The sequence below is a fragment of the Nannospalax galili genome, unplaced genomic scaffold, assembly GCF_000622305.1.
Source record: "Nannospalax galili isolate Female #2095 unplaced genomic scaffold, S.galili_v1.0 scaffold326, whole genome shotgun sequence".
Taxonomy (NCBI): domain Eukaryota; kingdom Metazoa; phylum Chordata; class Mammalia; order Rodentia; family Spalacidae; genus Nannospalax; species Nannospalax galili.
Genome location: NW_008354421.1, coordinates 546,901 through 555,356, shown reverse-complemented (window position 1 = coordinate 555,356; position 8,456 = coordinate 546,901).

Below are 8,456 nucleotides of genomic sequence, written 5' to 3'. Positions count from 1 at the left end.
AGCGAGGCAAATAGGATGCTCTAGGACCTTGCTTTCTGTTCTCATTAAGTCCCAGCCTCCAGCCCATGGAATGGTGCTGCCCACATTTAGGATGTGTTTTTTCTCTTCAACGAAATCTTTTTGGAAATACCCTTATAGACATATCCAAAGGTCTAGCTCTGTGGTGATTCTAAATCCCGTCAGAGTGATAGTGAAGATTAAACATCATACGCTTTTGCTCCAATTTGTTCATTTATTTAAGGGCATTGATTTTCTTCCCTTCTTCCCTCCCTCTGTCCCTCCCTCCATCCTTCGCCCTCCCTCCTTCCTTTCTTTTCTTTTTTAGTACTGAGGATTGAATTTAGGTTCTGCACATGGTAAATAGGAGCTCTACCACTGAACTATTTCCTCAGGCTTCCATTTATTTTTAAATTCTCTCCTTTGTGTTAGGACTAAATAATATTTGGGCCAAGAAAGTTTTTTCTTACTTTTTTCTATGAAACTTTTTATTTAATAAGAACGAAGAGTGTATAATGTGACATAGAGGGTGGTTTCTGATTGGGCAGCCACCTGCCTTGCCACTTATGATATATGGCACACCTCTTCTCATGAAAGCTTTATGGAATTTTGTAAAAAACTAAAATTAAAAACATACATGTTAAGTAGAAGTGTCAGAAAACAATAATAAACACAAAAGAAAGGCATAGAATGGTGTCAAGAATGAGACAAAGCTGGATAAACTGGATCAAATGTAGCTTATGGCCGATACAACAAAAAGGAAATCCTGTCATGGTCCATGTCTATGAACTGAAAGGCAGCTAATATCCTAGAAGAAGTTCAATAAGGTGTTTTATACTTCTTCAGATAGGGTCTTACTGTGTAGCCCTGCCTGGCCTTTGGACTAGAATTTACTATGTAGACCAGGCTGGACCAGAATGGACAGTGATCAACCTGCCTCTGCCTTCTGAGTGCTGGGATTAAAGGTATGCTTTAGAAACAAACAAACAAACAACAAAAACAAACAAAAAACAAGCAAAAACCCAACAACAGCAAAAAACAAAACAAAAGAAAAACCTCTCAGGAGAAATCACTACATGTTGCATGTTGTATGCAAAATTGTCCTAGACCACATCATTTACACACGCTCCATCATGTGCCCACAGCTTCTTTATTTTTCATGTCAATACTCATTAAATGCATGTGATATAATGCTTGAGTGACTAAGCATAAGAATCCTGTGGGTAGTGACATGGTCCAAGCACCTTACTCTGACTTCCTTGACTTGGAGATCAAGCATTATCTGGAGAAATAATTGTCTTTCCCCTAAAGTGTCATTTATCTCCAAAAGTTTTTGATTAGTAACAGTCAGCTATGAAGCCTGTGTGATAGTACATGCATATTATCTGTGCCCAGTTTTGTGTTGTCCCCATGGGGATGTCCACGTTCATAGGATGTATGGGATAATGACCTGTGGGAAGAGCCCTCTTTTGAAAACTTGAGAGTAATATGGCTTCTGCCATCAATGGGAATATATTTTTATCCATTGCATTAAGACAGTCATTTGCAGATGTGAGCAAGGAAATCAGAATGATTCCACAGAGGCTGCTCATGGACAAAGAACAGAAAGTCACACCTGTGTAAAGATACAGGGCTTCAGCTAAGGATGCTAACCCTCAGCAATGTTCACATAGAATAGTCAGTCCCAGAAAGCTAGAAATTTACTAGCTAGGTGCAAGAGTCTAATGTGAAAATCTAAAATGTTAATATTAAAATTGGGTCCCTTTCTCTTTGTGTATTTTCTATAATCTCTTGTACCATTCCTATTTTCAGTTGCATACAAAACTGTTTCTACAGATATGTATTTGCAATCCTGGAATATTCTAGATGGTGTTTAATTAAACAAATCACCAACACATAGCAAACAGCCTCCAATCATAAAATCATTCATACCTTGTTAAAATCTCATTTGTTACAGGAACTCTTAAAACATAAGGTACCTCTGAGGAGAAATTACCACCCATGTAGTGACAGACAATGTTCCCTATAAATCAACACTAGCAGGAATGCTCCTGTTAAAAAGGGATTCACAGGTCAATGGCCAATTTCCAGCTGACAGCATGATTTGTAAATCATATTCCCTTTCTCTTACTGTGGCTATGAATGATTTTTGTCTGGGTCTGCTAGAAGAAATTTTAAATAGAAATAAAATAGAATCAAAATTTCACATAAGATCATGAGCTTAGATTTTTTTTTTTAAGCTCTGGAATTGAACTTGACCTATGGGAGAATTAGTGACAGATGACTGTCTTGGCCAGTTCGTTTGATTGAAAGCTTACTTCACCAAATCTGGACAGCTTTCAATTAAAGGCCTAAAGAACATAAGGAGGACAGAAGCTCGTAGCCCAGTGTCTAGCCTGGGAGTTTAGGAGTAATCACAAATAACCCATCACTTTTGTGCTCTGGACCACTGCTTCCAAGACTAATGTGCATTCATTCTTTTGGGAAGTCTTGTTACAGCTTGGATTTGGATTTGGGTTGCTTCTAAATGACAAGACTACGACTAACCTCAGCAATAGCATTTGAGCTGAAATTCTGTTGCCTGTTCAATTAATGTTCATCCCAGATCAACTTGTGTTCTATCCACAGGAGCTACAGAGAACACATTATTAGCAAGAGATGGTACTGCCCATTGTAACTGCCCAAAGCATTGTTTCTTAAAGAACACTAGTTTTTAATATCACAGGAGTGCTTACTCTACAAGTGCTATTCTAATAAATAACTTTACACCAATATGATAGTTTATTTATATAACAATTTATTTAATCCTCACAACAACCTTATGACCCAAGTCTGATTATTTTTAGCTTATGAAGGAGTATATGGGCTAAGTAAGTTTTCCAGACCATGTTATCATGGTGGGAACTGGATGGATCCTAATATATCTGTCTGAATGTATGCTCAACTAATGTGTTCCTTTTGAGTAGTTTAGGCTCTTGGAAGCATTATGATGCTTACAAGTATTGACTCCCTGTCCCATATACCTGACTATTAATAGTGGTTTCACCCTTTAAACTTATCTGGCTTCAACATACTCTCTATCATTGTCTTCGTGATAATAAAATATATATCCATATGTATCTTTTTAGGCAATTAAAAACTATAATCGAAAAAATAAAGACGTTTTATATTTTTTTAAAATGGGAAAATAACGCACAGAAGCAAGCTACTTGGTAACAGCAGAATCACTGAGCTGGAACACACTCTCCTCTAAAGTGAATAAAGCCTATTTTGATCTTGCTAGATAAGTACACAGCTGGTGTCTTTCACACTGTTGTACATTCATCCTATCATTCATATTTGTCTTGGCTAGATGAACATCAATCACTTTTTAAATAAAAGACTCTAAAAATCATATTTTAGAAGTAGCAAGATTTTTAATACTTGAAATTATTTGGTTGCAAAGAGGAGTGCATAAAAATGTTATATATGCACATGACGGAAAACGTTCGGCCATCAACAATGAACTTATGTCATTTGCAGGAAAGTAGATGCAACTGGAAAGAATTATATTAAGACAATTAAGCCAATCTCAGACAAATATCCTATGTTTTTCTCTCAGTTTTGCTTCTTAGATTTTACAATGATACATAAAATCATGTGTGTATGTAGGGCATGAAATAGAAGTGAAACGGTCAAGGGAAACAAAGTAGACAAATGGGAGGTAAGGTGGTCAGAAAAGGAAGGAGGGTAGGATGGGGATATGTTCAACATGCAATATATACCTTTATGAAAAAATTCAAAAGTAAATTTTAAGGATCCAAGCCAAGTGATGTCAAGAAAACAATCCAATTAAAAGTTGAGGCACGGAACTAAAAAGAGAGCTCTCAGAAGAAGAAATACTGTTTTAAAAGATCAACATCTTTAGCTATCAAGGAAGTACAAACTAAAACTGCTTTGAGATCTCTTCTTATCCTAGTCAGAATGGCTAAAATAAAATATACAAATGACACTGGTGTGGATGTAGGGAAAGGGGAGCACTTACTCACTGCTGGTGGGAGTGAAAACTGATGTAGTCATTATGAAAATCAGTATGGAGAGTCCTCAAACAGCTAGAAATTAACTAACATATGATACAGCATTACCACTCTTGTGCATATACCCAAACGATTCTATATCCTAGTACAGAGATGCTCATCCGTGTTCACTGCTGCTCTATTCACAGTAGCCCAAAACTGTAGCAACCTAGATGTCCATCAACTGATGAAAAAATAATAAAAATGTGATACACATACACAATGGAATATTATTCACCTGTTAAAGAAAAATGAAAATTCGAGGTAGATGGATAGATTATATAAATAATCATTGTGAATGAGGTAACCCAGACTCAGAAAAGCACACCTCACTTTTTCTCCTATGTGGATGCTAGCTCTGAAACTTTAGATATGTGTGTTTAAAGTGGAATGTCAATAGAAGTTAGGAAACTGGTAAGGAGTCAGGGAGGGATTTCAAAAGATAGGGGATAGAATGAAGGGGTAAATAAATGTAACGGAACAGCAAGGGTTAAATGAGGTAAGAGGTGGGAGAGCAGTATATAGGGACTAATAGGAGGGAGAGCTAACACTGAAGACATTTGAAAAAGCCATATGGAAGCCTGCAGCTGTAAAAACTTACTAAAATATATGCATAAAATATAAAAGGAGTTTAAATGGAAGTTAGCCTATAATAGGGCGACAATGCCTCCCTCAGTTACCCTAGGCTATCCAATAAAAAGCCCAGCGGCAGGTAAAGATGTCCTCTTTTTGAGTCAGCAGAGTGTGATACAGCCCACTCCTAAACACCACAAGCTATTGCTCTTGGTTATCCTCCATAACTTGATCATTATTGAATGATCAATAATCTCGGGCTCTCTGAGTCATCAGAGTCTGGTACAACCCACTCCTAAACATCATAAGCTCTTGTTCTTGTTTAACCTCCATAACTTGATCATTATTGGTGAAGATACTACATGCTTGAGCCATGGGACATGGAAAAATCGATATGACACCGACCTGGAAGCTGCATTCTGAATGGTCCGCCTTCATAGTGCTGAAGTTGCTGTGCTGTGCTTGCTTCTGAAGGATAAAGTAATCAATAGTCTCACTCAGCTGTGAATTCTGTGATCTACAAATGTGGGTGGCCTGACAAGATGTGCCCACTGATATAATTGTGTCACAAATGTTTTGAATGTATCCAACCACTTTCTCATTGGATGAAGGTCCACTGCCCCCAAAAGAACTCATGTCCCATGGACTGGAGAGATGGCTCACTGCTTAAGAACACTGACTGTTCTTGCAGAAGACCCAGGTTTGAATCCCAGCACCCACATGGCAGCTAACAACTGTCCGTAACTCCAGTTCCAGGGGATCCGGTAGCCTCTTCTGTCCTCTGCAGGCATTGCATGACATGGGTGCACTTACCTACACGCAGGCAATATACACATACACATAAAATAAAAATAATAAATAAAAAAATATTAAAAAAAGAACTCATGTCCCACACCATTAATGAGACCAAGAACCCATGGCTGAGTAAGTCACAGGCCATAGGGTATAATCTACTAGCATTATTCTACTAAAAGGGAATATTACTAAGCTACCCTCTAAACATTTATCTTTATACACATAAATTAGTGATACTGATCTCTCAACACTGATCAGAGAAGCTTCTTTTTGCAGTAGATGGTGATTAATAAAGAGATCTATAACTGGTCAATATGAAGAAAATAATGGAATGCAGAGTGTTCACCTCTAAGTGAGACATCTATATCACACCGCTCTCCCCAAGGCTCACCAGGGAAGTGTGGATTGAAAGATTGAAAGAGTCAGAGGTAGTAGATGTCTGCAGGAAAACATTTTCTGGACATGATATAGGACATTGCATACATGAACTCCCAGGGGCTCTGTGTGCCTTAGACCTGCACTAGTTCAACCAGTCAAAATCCTAGCATGTGTGGTAGAAAAGTTCATGAACTCCCACCCCTAGATGAGGAGCTGTTAGCAGCTGGAGAGGGAGCATCCATTTTCTTCTAGAATGTGGCCCATGGAAGTCTATTCATGCTCCTGTAGATGGTCCTACATGTACACACAGACAAGCAGCACCTAGAGGACCCAGTGGGTTTTATAAAAGAGCACACAAAATTGGGAGGGAAAACTGATGAGGGTTGGGGGTGGAATTGGAGGGGAGGAAATGGGACATGGATTTGAGAAAAACATGTATGTATGTATGAAATTCTCAAAGTATAAAAATGAATTCAAATATTCAATTGAATATTTAATTAAAATTTACAGAATCATAAAGACTATAAAGACTGTTGAATTCCATAGCTTAATATAATGATAAACAACATTTTCATATGTACATAATTCTAGCATTTTATATATATATATAACCAACGCATTCCTGTGTGTTTCATAGTTAATTCTGTACAGAAGAATCTGAGGCCACACTGACTTGTTTTAAGCTCTGTTTGTGACATACACTGACTCTGACATTGAGTAGGTGACAATTTACTTATTTTCTTTGATTATAAGATTCTTTATTCAAGAAACTGGAAGTAAAACAGTGGTCCATGTCTAAAATCCTAGCATAACTGAGTCTTGACAACAATATTGTGAGTTCAGGCCTGTCCGGGATAAAAATGAGTGCTTAGCTTTTTCTCACAAGATGTGGTTCTTTGAAAAGATAAATAAGATGGACAAACCTTTATCCAAATTAATCAAAAGAAAGAGAGAACAGACCACAGTGAATAAAATTAGAGACGATACACATTGCATCAGATGCCAATGAATTCATAAAATCATAAGGCCACACTTTAAATGTTTATACTTCACCAACATGAACTAATAGATCCTGGTGGAGCAGCTGTCATTGCGTTCAGTTGTTTACCCATCAAGGAGCCCACCAATGTCCAGTAGATAGTCACAGACTCATAGTCACATGGATGATCCTGGTTAAACTCAATGGGTCTCAAAAAAAAAAAAGAGAAAACAATAACAATAAGCAGTAATGTAGGGAGGGGACTTCTAATGAGGAGGGGTTAACAGAAGTAGGAGGGATCCTTGTGGGACTATTATAATAGTTAGACTTCTCAATGTCATGTATGAAATATCTGAAAACAAATAGTGAAAGTTAAACTAGAATTTCTAAAAGGTATGGATGAACTTAAAATGCATATGGCTTAACAGTTAAATCAAATGAGCTCAGTATTTTAAGCAGATGGATAAGAATCAGTGGGGTTAAAAGAGTAGTAAAAAAAAAAATCCCCAACCAAAAGAAACGCAGGCCCAGATAGATTCACTGCAGATTTCTACCAGATTCCCCCATTCTCTTTTTAAAATTTAGTCATTTATTTATCTATTTGCATATCACTATGCTAAGTATTGTATAAAAATGCCATATTTTTGAAGGAAGTCACATTTTTTTGGCAGTGAAAGTGATCTCATGTTTGCAGTTGATGTTCTTTTTAATACAGTATTTTTTAAATATTATTTTTAATTTTTTTTTAGAAGAAGCATGTCATTACAGCTTTAACATGCCCAATAACAGTTTCCAGAGCAAAGACACAGCTCCTTCAAAATTGGCTATAAAATTTCTAGGTTCACTGTTGAATCAATACATTGATACAATATTGAACTCAGTATAAGCCCTGTAAGATATAAAATTGAATGAGTTTTTCATACAGTAAATAAATAAATAAATAAATAAATAAATAAATAAATAAATAAATAAGTATTAAGAATCTTAAGTAGGGGCTGGAGAGGATGGCTCAGAGGCTAAGAGTACTAGCTGCTCTTGTAGAGGATGCAGGTTCAATTCCCAGGATCCAGATGGAGGCTAACAACTGTGCTAACTCCAGTCCCAGGGGATCCAATGCCCTCTTCTCACCTCCGATGGCATTGCATGACACACAGGCAATACACCCATACATGTAGGCAATACACCCATACACATGAAATGAAAACAATAAATAAATTTATTTTATTTTAGTTTATTTTTTGTCTTTTTGAGACGGGGTCTCTCTGTAGCCCTAGCTGACCTGGAATTCACTATGTAGACCAGGCTGGCCTTGAACTCACAGAGATTTGCGTGCCTCTGCCTCCTGAGTGCTGGGATTAACCGTGTGCCACCACGCCCTGGTTAAATAAAATGTTTTTTAAAAGAATTTTAAAGTAAAAATTTATTTATTGTTGTGATGGAGTTGAAGCCAATGGCCTGATGCATACCAGGCAAGGGCTCTACTGCTGAGCTACACCTTCAGAACTCTATAGGTGCTTAGTCCACAGTACCCCTAACCAAGTGCTTTAACAGAATCCCATAAATTATGATATACTCTGGTTTCATTTTCCTTCAGTTCAAAATATTTTGTACATCATCCTTCCATTTCCTCTTTGACCTCTTGGTTATCAAGAAGCAGATTCTAAGTTGTGAAGTGGCTG